We start from the raw sequence: 12,346 nt of genomic DNA on the forward strand, positions 1-12,346 counted from the left end.
TCTAGTTCAGTTCTAGTTCAGTTCTAGTTCAGTTCTAGTTCAGTTCTAGTTCAGTTCTAGTTCAGTTCTAGTTCAGTTCTAGTTCAGTTCTAGTTCAGTTCTAGTTCAGTTCTAGTTCAGTTCTAGTTCTGTTCTGTTCTAGTTCCTTTCTGTTCTAGTTCTGTTCTAGTTCTGTTCTAGTTCTGTTCTAGTTCTGTTCTAGTTCTGTTCTAGTTCTGTTCTAGTTCTGTTCTAGTTCTGTTCTAGTTCTGTTCTAGTTCTATTCTAGTTCTATTCTAGTTCTAGTTTTTCTAGTTCTGTTCTAGTTCTGTTCTAGTTCTGTTTCTAGTTCTGTTCTAGTTCTGTTCTAGTTCCGTTCTAGTTCTGTTCTAGTTCTGTTCTAGTTCTGTTCTAGTTCTGTTCTAGTTCTGTTCTAGTTCTGTTCTAGTTCTGTTCTAGTTCTGTTCTAGTTCTGTTCTAGTTCTGTTCTAGTTCTGTTCTAGTTCTGTTCTAGTTCTGTTCTAGTTCTGTTCTAGTTCTGTTCTAGTTCTGTTCTAGTTCTGTTCTAGTTCTGTTCTAGTTCTGTTCTAGTTCTGTTCTAGTTTCTGTTCTAGTTCTGTTCTAGTTCTGTTCTAGTTTCTGTTCTAGTTCTGTTCTAGTTCTGTACTAGTTCTGTTCTAGTTCTGTTCTAGTTCTGTTCTAGTTCTGTTTTAGTTCTGTTTTAGATTCTGTTCTAGTTCTGTTCTAGTTCTGTTCTAGTTCTGTTCTAGTTCTGTTCTAGTTCTGTTCTAGTTCTGTTCTAGCTCTGTTCTAGCTCTGTTCTAGTTCTGTTCTAGTTCTGTTCTAGTTCTGTTCTAGTTCTGTTCTAGTTCTGTTCTAGTTCTGTTCTAGTTCTGTTCTAGTTCTGTTCTATTCTGTTCTAGTTCTGTTCTAGTTCTGTTCTAGTTCTGTTCTAGTTCTGTTCTAGTTCTGTTCTAGTTCTGTTCTATTTCTGTTCTAGTTCTGTTCCAGTTCTATTCTAGTTCTGTTCTAGTTTTGTTCTTGTTCTGTTCTAGTTCTTTTCTACTTCTGTTCTAGTTCTGTTCTTGTTTCGTGTTCTAGTTCTGTTCTAGTTCTGTTCTAGTTGTGTTCTAGTTTTGTTCTAGTTCTGTTCTAGTTCTGTTCTAGTTCTGTTCTAGTTCTGTTCTAGTTCTGTTCTAGTTCTGTTCTAGTTCTGTTCTAGTTCTGTTCTAGTTCTGCTCTAGTTCTGTTCTTCTTCTGTTCTAGTTCTGTTCTAGTTCTGTTCTAGTTCTGTCTAGTTCTGTTCTAGTTCTGTTCTAGTTCTGTTCTAGTTCTGTTCTAGTTCTATTCTAGTTCTATTCTAGTTCTTTTCTAGTTCTGTTCTAGTTCTGTTCTAGTTCTGTTCTAGTTCTGTTCTAGTTCTGTTCTAGTTCCGTTCTAGTTCTGTTCTAGTTCTGTTCTAGTTCTGTTCTAGTTCTGTTCTAGTTCTGTTCTAGTTCTGTTCTAGTTCTGTTCTAGTTCTGTTCTAGTTCTGTTTCTAGTTCTGTTCTAGTTCTGTTCTAGTTCTGTTCTAGTTCTGTTCTAGTTCTGTTCTAGTTTCTGTTCTAGTTCTGTTCTAGTTCTGTTCTAGTTCTGTTCTAGTTCTGTTCTAGTTCTGTTCTAGTTCTGTTCTAGTTTCTGTTCTAGTTCTGTTCTAGTTCTGTTCTAGTTCTGTTCTAGTTCTGTTCTAGTTCTGTTCTAGTTCTGTACTAGTTCTGTTCTAGTTCTGTTCTAGTTCTGTTCTAGTTCTGTTTTAGTTCTGTTTAGTTCTGTTCTAGTTCTGTTCTAGTTCTGTTCTAGTTCTGTTCTAGTTCTGTTCTAGTTCTGTTCTAGTTCTGTTCTAGCTCTGTTCTAGTTCTGTTCTAGTTCTGTTCTAGTTCTGTTCTAGTTCTGTTCTAGTTCTGTTCTAGTTCTGTTCTAGTTCTGTTCTAGTTCTGTTCTAGTTCTGTTCTAGTTCTGTTCTAGTTCTGTTCTAGTTCTGTTCTAGTTGTGTTCTAGTTCTGTTCTAGTTCTGTTCTATTTCTGTTCTAGTTCTATTCTAGTTCTGTTCTAGTTTGTTCTAGTTCTGTTCTAGTTCTTTCTACTTCTGTTCTAGTTCTGTTCTTTTCTGTTCTAGTTCTGTTCTAGTTCTGTTCTAGTTTTGTTCTAGTTTTGTTCTAGTTCTGTTCTAGTTCTGTTCTGTTCTAGTTCTGTTCTAGTTCTGTTCTAGTTCTGTTCTAGTTCTGTTCTAGTTCTGTTCTAGTTCTGTTCTAGTTCTGTTCTAGTTCTGTTCTAGTTCTGTTCTGCTCTAGTTCTGTTCTTCTTTCTTCTTTCTGTTCTAGTTCTGTTCTAGTTCTGTTCTAGTTCTGTTCTGTTCTTCTGTTCTAGTTCTGTTCTAGTTCTGTTCTAGTTCTGTTCTAGTTCTGTTCTAGTTCTGTTCTAGTTCTGTTCTAGTTCTGTTCTAGTTCTGTTCTAGTTCTGTTCTAGTTCTGTTCTAGTTCTGTTCTAGTTCTGTTCTAGTTCTGGTCTAGTTCTGTTCTAGTTCTGTTCTAGTTCTGTTCTAGTTCAGTTTTAGTTCTGTTCTAGTTCAGTTCTAGTTCAGTTATAGTTCAGTTTTAGTTCTGTTCTAGTTCAGTTCTAGTTCAGTTCTAGTGCAGTTCTAGTTCAGTTCGTTTCAGTTCTAGTTTTCTAGTTCATTTAGTTCAGTTCTAGTTCAGTTCTAGTTCAGTTCTAGTTCAGTTCTAGTTCAGTTCTAGTTCAGTTCTAGTTCAGTTCTAGTTCAGTTCTAGTTCAGTTCTAGTTCAGTTCTAGTTCAGTTCTAGTTCAGTTCTAGTTCAGTTCTAGTTCAGTTGTAGTTCAGTTCTAGTTCAGTTCTAGTTCAGTTCTAGTTCAGTTCTAGTTCAGTTCTAGTTCAGTTCTAGTTCAGTTCTAGTTCAGTTCTAGTTCAGTTCTAGTTCAGTTCTAGTTCAGTTCTAGTTCAGTTCTAGTTCAGTTCTAGTTCAGTTCTAGTTCAGTTCTAGTTCCGTTCTAGTTCAGTTCTAGTTCAGTTCTAGTTCAGTTCTAGTTTAGTTCTAGTTCAGTTCTAGTTCAGTTCTAGTTCAGTTCTAGTTCATTCTAGTTCAGTTCTAGTTCAGTTCTAGTTCAGTTCTAGTTCAGTTTTAGTTCAGTTCTAGTTCAGTTCTAGTTCAGTTCTAGTTCTAGTTCAGTTCTAGTTCTTCTAGTTCAGTTCTAGTTCAGTTCTAGTTCAGTTCTAGTTCAGTTCTAGTTCAGTTCTAGTTCAGTTCTAGTTCATTCTAGTTCAGTTCTAGTTCAGTTCTAGTTCAGTTCTAGTTCATTCTAGTTCAGTTCTAGTTCAGTTCTAGTTCAGTTCTAGTTCAGTTCTAGTTCAGTTCTAGTTCAGTTCTAGTTCAGTTCTAGTTCAGTTCTAGTTCAGTTCTAGTTCAGTTCTAGTTCAGTTCTAGTTCAGTTCTAGTTCAGTTTCTAGTTCAGTTCTAGTTCAGTTCTAGTTCAGTTCTAGTTCAGTTCTAGTTCAGTTCTAGTTCAGTTCTAGTTCAGTTCTAGTTCAGTTCTAGTTCAGTTCTAGTTCAGTTCTAGTTCAGTTCTAGTTCAGTTCTAGTTCAGTTCTAGTTCAGTTCTAGTTCAGTTCTAGTTCAGTTCTAGTTCAGTTCTAGTTCAGTTCTAGTTCAGTTCTAGTTCTAGTTCAGTCAGTTCTAGTTCAGTTCTAGTTCAGTTCTAGTTCAGTTCTAGTTCAGTTCTAATTCTTTCTAGTTCTGTTCTAGTTACTTCTAATTCTATACTACTACAGTTAATCCAAAAGAGGGCCCTCAAATAAGGGTTTCAATTTAAATAGTTGTTTTTTACAATAAGGGTGTGTTGTTATTTAAATGTAAAAATGCCTACACAGATTGCATTTCATACTTTAGTTCAAATATCATCTCTACATTTATTTTTATATGTCCCCTATTAATTCACTCGTTTTAACAATAAAAACTCTCCTACCCAAATTCCCAGCTCAATTATTGTAATTTTCTTCCAAAAAAAAGTAAATAACAGAAGAATGAAACAAAAACATTCTAGATGTAACTTTTTTACGTTCCATGTTTGGTTTGTTTCATATTTTCTGTTTTACACATTTTTGTATATATTTTACTCCTTTTTGAATTCACTGGTTTTGTATTTGGCTGTGATATCTCCCACATGACAGTAAAACGTCTGAAAAAAAATTGGAGAAAAAGACATACATCCCAAAACTGTTACGTACTGATATACACAAAACAAAACCACAGACACATTAACAATGTGCTATTATATTAAATATTGTACTCGCATACTCACGCCTCACAATCCCGTTCAATGTCCTTGCTGAACATAAAAGTGGAAAAATGGGAGAAAAAATTATGCTTTAAATTTTAGACACCATTGTTTAATGTAACATTTATTGCAATTTAGTTATTGGTACTGGTTCATGGCATTTAAGCAAAGGTTTGTATGTGAATGTGAAGGAATATGATCGGCAGGGTATTTGGTTGGAGTCTATTAAATAAAATTTTACTGGTTGAAAATGGCAATTTTTATATACGTATGTATATAGATGTACCCTACAATAAGCCCAAAAATATTAAATTTTAGACAGCTTAATACAATCAATATGCTTTTAAAGTCCTGAATTTAATATCCTATTGTAGCTGGTCTTTCTTGTCGTATATGCTCTGCTTTGATTCTTCTATAGATTTTCCATTTTAGATATAGGATTTAAACAAATTTTTATTCTCGTTAAATCTGTTGTTCAAAGTAATAAATATTTATTGTTATGTAGTATTTGTTTATATGTTAAAAATAAATTTCCAATGAAATCTATAAAATCAATAGCAAAAAAATCATTTGCATGTTGTACAAATAACTGCTAAAAAATAACAGAATTTGGAGGGAAATTTTTTTGTGTGTTTTCTGTAAATAAAATAGAAATGTAAAATAGAATAAGTAAATTATGTATATTTATTTAAAATGCATATTCTGAAAACCAAAATTTTTATAACTAAGTGCTGCAGTTATATAGCTTAGATAAAGATTTATATGTATTCAAGTCTATAATATAGTCTATAATCTAGTCTAAAGTCTAGTCTAATCTAGTCTATAGTCTAGTCTATAGACTAGTCTATAGTCTAGTCTATAGTCTAGTCTATAGTCTAGTCTATAGTCTAGTCTATAGTCTAGTCTATAGTCTAGTCTATAGTCTAGTCTATAGACTAGTCTATAGTCTGTCTATAGTCTAGTCTATAGTCTAGTCTATAGTCTAGTCTAGTCTAGTCTATAGTCTAGTCTATAGTCTAGTCTATAGTCTAGTCTATAGTCTAGTCTATAGTCTAGTCTATAGTCTAGTCTATATAGTCTAGTCTATAGTCTAGTCTGTAGTCTAGTCTATAGTCTAGTCTATAGTCTAAGTCTATAGTCTAGTCTATAGTCTAGTCTATAGTCCTAGTCTATAGTCTAGTCTATAGTCTAGTCTATAGTCTAGTCTATAGTCTAGTCTATAGTCTAGTCTATAGTCTAGTCTATAGTCTAGTCTATAGTCCTAGTCTATAGTCTAGTCTATAGTCTAGTCTATCGTCTAGTCTATAGTCTAGTATATAGTCTAGTCTATAGTCTAGTCTATAGTCTAGTCCTATAGTCTAGTCTATAGTCTAGTCTAGTCTATAGTCTAGTCTATTCTATAGTCTAGTCTAAAGTCTAGTCTATAGTCTAGTATATAGTCTAGTCTAGTCTATAGTCTAGTCTATAGTCTAGTCTATAGTCTAGTTTATAGTTTAGTCTATAGTCTAGTCTATAGTCTAGTCTATAGTCTAGTCTATAGTCTAGTCTATAGTCTAGTCTATAGTCTAGTCTATAGTCTAGTCTATAGTCTAGTCTATAGTCTAGTCTATAGTCTAGTCTATAGTCTAGTCTATAGTCTAGTCTATAGTCTAGTCTATAGTCTAGTCTATAGTCTAGTCTATAGTCTAGTCTATAGTCTAGTCTATAGTCTAGTCTATAGTCTAGTCTATAGTCTAGTCTATAGTCTAGTCTATAGTCTAGTCTATAGTCTAGTCTATAGTCTAGTCTATAGTCTAGTCTATAGTCTAGTCTATAGTCTAGTCTATAGTCTAGTCTATAGTCTAGTCTATAGTCTAGTCTATAGTCTAGTCTATAGTCTAGTCTATAGTCTAGTCTATAGTCTAGTCTATAGTCTAGTCTATAGTCTAGTCTATAGTCTAGTCTATAGTCTAGTCTATAGTCTAGTCTATAGTCTAGTCTATAGTCTTAGTCTATAGTCTAGTCTATAGTCTAGTCTATAGTCTAGTCTATAGTCTAGTCCTATAGTCTAGTCTATAGTCTAGTCTATAGTCTAGTCTATAGTCTAGTCTATAGTCTAGTCTATAGTCTAGTCTATAGTCTAGTCTATAGTCTAGTCTATAGTCTAGTCTATAGTCCTAGTCTATAGTCTAGTCTAGAGTCTAGTCTATAGTCCTAGTCTATAGTCTAGTCTATAGTCCTAGTCTATAGTCTAGTCTATAGTCCTAGTCTATAGTATAGTCTATAGTCTAGTCTATAGTCTAGTCTATAGGTCTAGTCTATAGTCTAGTCTATAGTCTAGTCTATAGTCTAGTCTATAGTCTAGTCTATAGTCTAGTCTATAGTCTAGTCCTAGTCTATATCTAGTCTATAGTCTAGTCTATAGTCTAGTCTATAGTCTAGTCTATAGTCTAGTCTATAGTCTAGTCTATAGTCTAGTCTATAGTCTAGTCTATAGTCTAGTCTATAGTCTAGTCTATAGTCTAGTCTATAGTCTAGTCTATAGTCTAGTCTATAGTCTAGTCTATAGTCTAGTCTATAGTCTAGTCTATAGTCTAGTCTATAGTCTAGTCTATAGTCTAGTCTATAGTCTAGTCTATAGTCTAGTCTATAGTCTAGTCTATAGTCTAGTCTATAGTCTAGTCTATAGTCTAGTCTATAGTCTAGTCTATAGTCTAGTCTATAGTCTAGTCTATAGTCTAGTCTATAGTCTAGTCTATAGTCTAGTCTATAGTCTAGTCTATAGTCTAGTCTATAGTCTAGTCTATAGTCTAGTCTATAGTCTAGTCTATAGTCTAGTCTATAGTCTAGTCTATAGTCTAGTCTATAGTCTAGTCTATAGTCTAGTCTATAGTCTAGTCTATAGTCTAGTCTATAGTCTAGTCTATAGTCTAGTCTATAGTCTAGTCTATAGTCTAGTCTATAGTCTAGTCTATAGTCTAGTCTATAGTCTAGTCTATAGTCTAGTCTATAGTCTAGTCTATAGTCTAGTCTATAGTCTAGTCTATAGTCTAGTCATAGTCTAGTCTATAGTCTAGTCTATAGTCTAGTCTATAGTCTAGTCTATAGTCTAGTCTATAGTCTAGTCTATAGTCTAGTCTATAGTCTAGTCTATAGTCTAGTCTATAGTCTAGTCTATAGTCTAGTCTATAGTCTAGTCTATAGTCTAGTCTATAGTCTAGTCTATAGTCTAGTCTATAGGTCTAGTCTATAGTCTAGTCTATAGTCTAGTCTATAGTCTAGTCTATAGTCTAGTCTATAGTCTAGTCTATAGTCTAGTCTATAGTCTAGTCTATAGTCTAGTCTATAGAATAGCCAAACAGGTGGAATTAATGTAATTTTCGAGTTTATAGACTCTTTGTTAAACTGCTGAGGAGTTAATTTTTAGAGTGCATTCATTTTATCCCTGTTGAAATGATAAAATTTTCACTTAATAAATAATAATATTTCCTATGCCAAGACCAAATTGTTTTAAATTTTTTAATATAAATATTTTCATTACAACAATCAACCAGTCGATATTTTTTTGCAATCTTATTATTTATTCTCTATAAATATATGTTATCAGAGAAAAAAAATTTCCATATAAAAATGTTTAATATTAAATAAAAAAGGACTTTATGCTAAGCTATAGTCATATGTGTATGAGTGAATAAATTTCTAAATAAATTTGTTTAGTAGCAATATGGTTCATGTTATATCCTCCTTTCTAAGCAACACGGCTACATGTAGAAATACAAGACTATAATGTAAGTAGAATGGTTCTAGAAATATACTTGCATATGTATATACATACATACATACTTCGTGAGACGGACACAATTGTGTAACATTTATTGGTCAATATTATGCAAATAATAATCTTGTCAATGACATGTACATGATATTAGTATCATTAGACAAATGTATACATACACATCTACATACATACTACATACCTGTAGTTCGGAGTAGGTGTCTTTCCTCTGAATTACCTAAAAAACTAAAGTGACTATTGACTCCGGAATAGATTACTTAGTACCACTGTTGTAAACTATTGTTGAATTTTCATATACATTACATGTCAAATGAGTCGAAAATATAAAACATCATCATCATGTCAATAAAGTACTAAAACATTTCCAAGAATTACCATCTAAAAGGTATACACTTAGACTCCTTGTTAAACTGCTGGAATTTATGTGTGTTTCTTTGTGTGTATTAGTTAGAATATCTGTGTAAATAAACTAACTAGTATAAGGATGTGTTTTGGCTGCATATAAATGTAGGTACTTAATAATATGAATATACATATACAAGTGTATTTGTGTATTCATCCTTGTTTGTTTGTGTGTCATTTGCTATGTATGAAATGTAGTTTTAGTTTGGGTTAAACTACTTTCCTATTCCATTTGCTAAATACAACACAATCAAGACCAACACAATATTGTCATGGTAATCAACAATAACAGGATATGTACACACGTACATGTTAACAGATATACATACTATGTTACATACACATGCATATGTATAACCATGTCTATACATACATACTATATGTATGTTTATATTATCGTCTATATGTGTTTTTATTAAATGTAATTTCACATATTCATAAATACATATAATAAAGTACACCATTTCTACTTGTGTTTAAAATTTTCAAATTGAATTTCCAAAATTTTTCAAAATTTAATTGTTTATAACTCGCATTTGATGAAATTCGACTTGATTTTGTGACGAGTAACATCCTAACGCCTTGATCAATATATAAATAAAAATCCGACATAAAAGATATGTTCCAAATATAAATTGCTTTTTCAAATTTTGAAGAGTTCGGTATAGAATGGTTTCAATTTGAAATATTAATGGTTTTCTTTTAAAATACTATTGAAAATAGTGTACGAACATGTAGTCCTTTCTACAACAATATTGTTAAATATTTATATTGTTTCATAGAGCATAAACTGTACATAAAAGAAAATATTAAAAAAAGTATACAAAAATTAAGAAGCCAACCCCAAAAAAAAAAGAACAGAAAAAATTTCACAATTTGGGAAATATGAAAATATGTCTGTTGGTGTTATACAAAGATACAGGAATTTACGGTACAAAAAACCATATTGTCATCTTTACTTATGTATGTAAATTTTTTCTGAATATGAATTTAAATTTTGGTTCAGGAAAATAAAAATGAGAAAAGAATGTTAGAAAATAAGCAGAGAACAAAACTATTAGTAACAAGAAACTAAAATAATACATGATAAAGATACTACTATAACAAACTATAAAGCTATTAACACTCAGAAAATAAAAATTGGTAAATTAAATTTAATTTTATTTCTAGTTTGGTTCTAGTTCAGTTCTAGTTCAGTTCTGGTTTAGTTCCAGTTAAATTCTAGTTTAGTTCCAGTTCAATTCTAGTTCAGTTCTAGTTCAGTTCTAGTTCAGTTCTAGTTCAGTTCTAGTTCAGTTCTAGTTCAGTTCTAGTTCAGTTCTAGTTCAGTTCTAGTTCAGTTCTAGTTCAGTTTTAGTTCAGTTCTAGTTCAGTTCTAGTTCAGTTCTAGTTCAGTTCTAGTTCAGTTCTAGTTCAGTTCTAGTTCAGTTCTAGTTCAGTTCTAGTTCAGTTCTAGTTCAGTTCTAGTTCAGTTCTAGTTCAGTTCTAGTTCAGTTCTAGTTCAGTTCTAGTTCAGTTCTAGTTCATTTCATATTTTAGTTCATTTCAGTTCTAGTTCATTTCAGTTCTAGTTCTAGTTCATTTCAGTTCTAGTTCATTACTACTTCAATTGAAATAATCTATATACGATATTCCATATCAATCAAAGCCATAGAATTCATATGAATCCGTCAACAATTTCAAACTGAGATGTCTTAAATTTAATACGACCAGATTTCTTGGGGTGTAGCTTCTCTACTACAAAAGAACAAAATTTATGCAGACTTTGAGTGTAATAACAAGAATGATGATAGTCAGGTCATTTGTTTATGTGTTAAAATATGTTTCGTTTTATAAAAGAAAAAACTATATGATTTTGGTTGTGATTGGTGTCAAATTTTCGCCCCAAAAAAGGTAAAGAAATTTATGTTAGTAAAAAGGTTGGTGTTAGTTTTTTTTTCAGCTACAATAAATTCACTTTCACACCAAGCCGAAATTTTAAAATTCTCAGATATACAAATTTTATTCATAATTTTGTTAAAACTTATAAAAGGACAGGAATTTGATTACAGACAATTTTTTTTTATTTTGCTTTTAAAAGAAGATAAATAAAAAGGCATAAATTTTATTTTCGAAATTTATTTATGTGTAAAGGTTTAATAATATGAAAATATGTTTTATTAAGTTATTAAGGTACATTTTTATTTAAATTTATTATTTGCATAATAAATATAAATAATTTTTGTTTAAATATTAAAAAGAGAAAATATAATATAATTTAATATAAAAAATTAAAAATCTTTAAATTTAAATTAATTTAAATTTCTATTGTTTTTGTTTTACCTCCTCCCCAGTTTTTTTTTTTTTCAAATTAAACTAATTCCACAATCATTAATTTGTTTTCATTAAGGCAATAAAAAACTCTATTCCCAAAACTAATACTATGTATTAATCATTTTTTTTTTAACTTGCTGATTTTGCATTAAATAATTAATGAATTTTCTATAAAGTTTGCATGAATACAATTGACATTCAATTAATTTAATAAAAACATTAAAAAATTGTTTTAAAACAAATGGTTATTATGTTTAATTTATATCACGTTACGAATTTTTTGCGCCTAAACTAAATCCTGTTGGCCGGCCGTATAGCAGATAACATTGTTTACGTTTAACATAAAACTATTTTTGTTTAATTAAATGCAGAATAATATTTAAATATAAAACAATTAAGAATATATAGTCCGTTATGGCCGACATTGTGATACTCTTCACCAGCCAGTATTTGGATTATTTTGTTGTTTTTTTTTACCTTAATTCCGAAAAAAGTGATTTTCTTAAAGAGGGGTTATATGGAAGACAAGTGTAAATATGGACCTATCATCATAGATTTTTGATATTGATGTTTATATTACAGCATTCGTTTTTGGGTTAAGGAAAGACTATGCCCCAAATTACATCATATTATGTTGAAAATTGCTTGTAGCGTGCACACAAGGTTTATATGGACACACAGACGGACGGACACAGCTCACAACTTGATTCTGAGCTGACTGGTATACTTTAAGGTTGGCATAGAACCAATATTTTTGGGTGTTATAAACATCAGCACAAACGTATAATACCCCAACATTATAGTAGTGTAGGTTATAAAAATGCAAGCAATTCAAAGAGATATGTGTTTGTTGTGATATATAGAAAATATAATTTATTGAATTAAAACAATTCATAAGTCCACAGACCATCGACCTATCGATAATCTAGTTCATAAACTATTCAATAAACTAGCCCATAGAGTAGTCCATAAACCTATCAATAGTCTAGACAATAGACTGGTCCAAGCACTAGTCTAGTGCATCGACTAGTCCATACACTGGTCTAAAGACTAGTCTAGTCAATGGACTAGACAATAAACTATTCCATACACTAGTCAATGTACTAAAGAGTTCACAGTCTAGGCATTAGTCTGGTCCACTTAATTTACTAATCCATCGACCTGTAAAAAGACTAGTCAATAATGCAGCCCCTAGACTAGTCAATAGTCTAGTCCATAGATCTTTAAATGGACTAGTTCATATACAAGTGATTGGCATAGTTCATATTCAATAGATGACTAGTCTGTAGAATACATACATTTTACCAAGAGTTCCCACAAACTTTTAGCCCATCCCACCTTCATTTACTAAACTCAAAATCACAATAGCTAAAACTTATTGAAAACCTCAAAGTAAGTAGCTGGATTTTGTAAATATTTTCTTAAAACCAAAACCGATTAAGCTTAATGTGTGGTTCTTAATCAAAATACATACACACGCACAAGCCAACCAAACCAAAATCATTAAAGAGGCCCTTCAAAAGCCAATCTGTAGCCTCCCTTTTTCAA

Source organism: Lucilia sericata, unplaced genomic scaffold (assembly GCF_015586225.1).
Source record: "Lucilia sericata isolate MDLA Ls3-8-SP2 unplaced genomic scaffold, ASM1558622v1 Contig001122F_arrow, whole genome shotgun sequence".
In the NCBI taxonomy this organism is placed as follows: Eukaryota; Metazoa; Arthropoda; class Insecta; order Diptera; family Calliphoridae; genus Lucilia; species Lucilia sericata.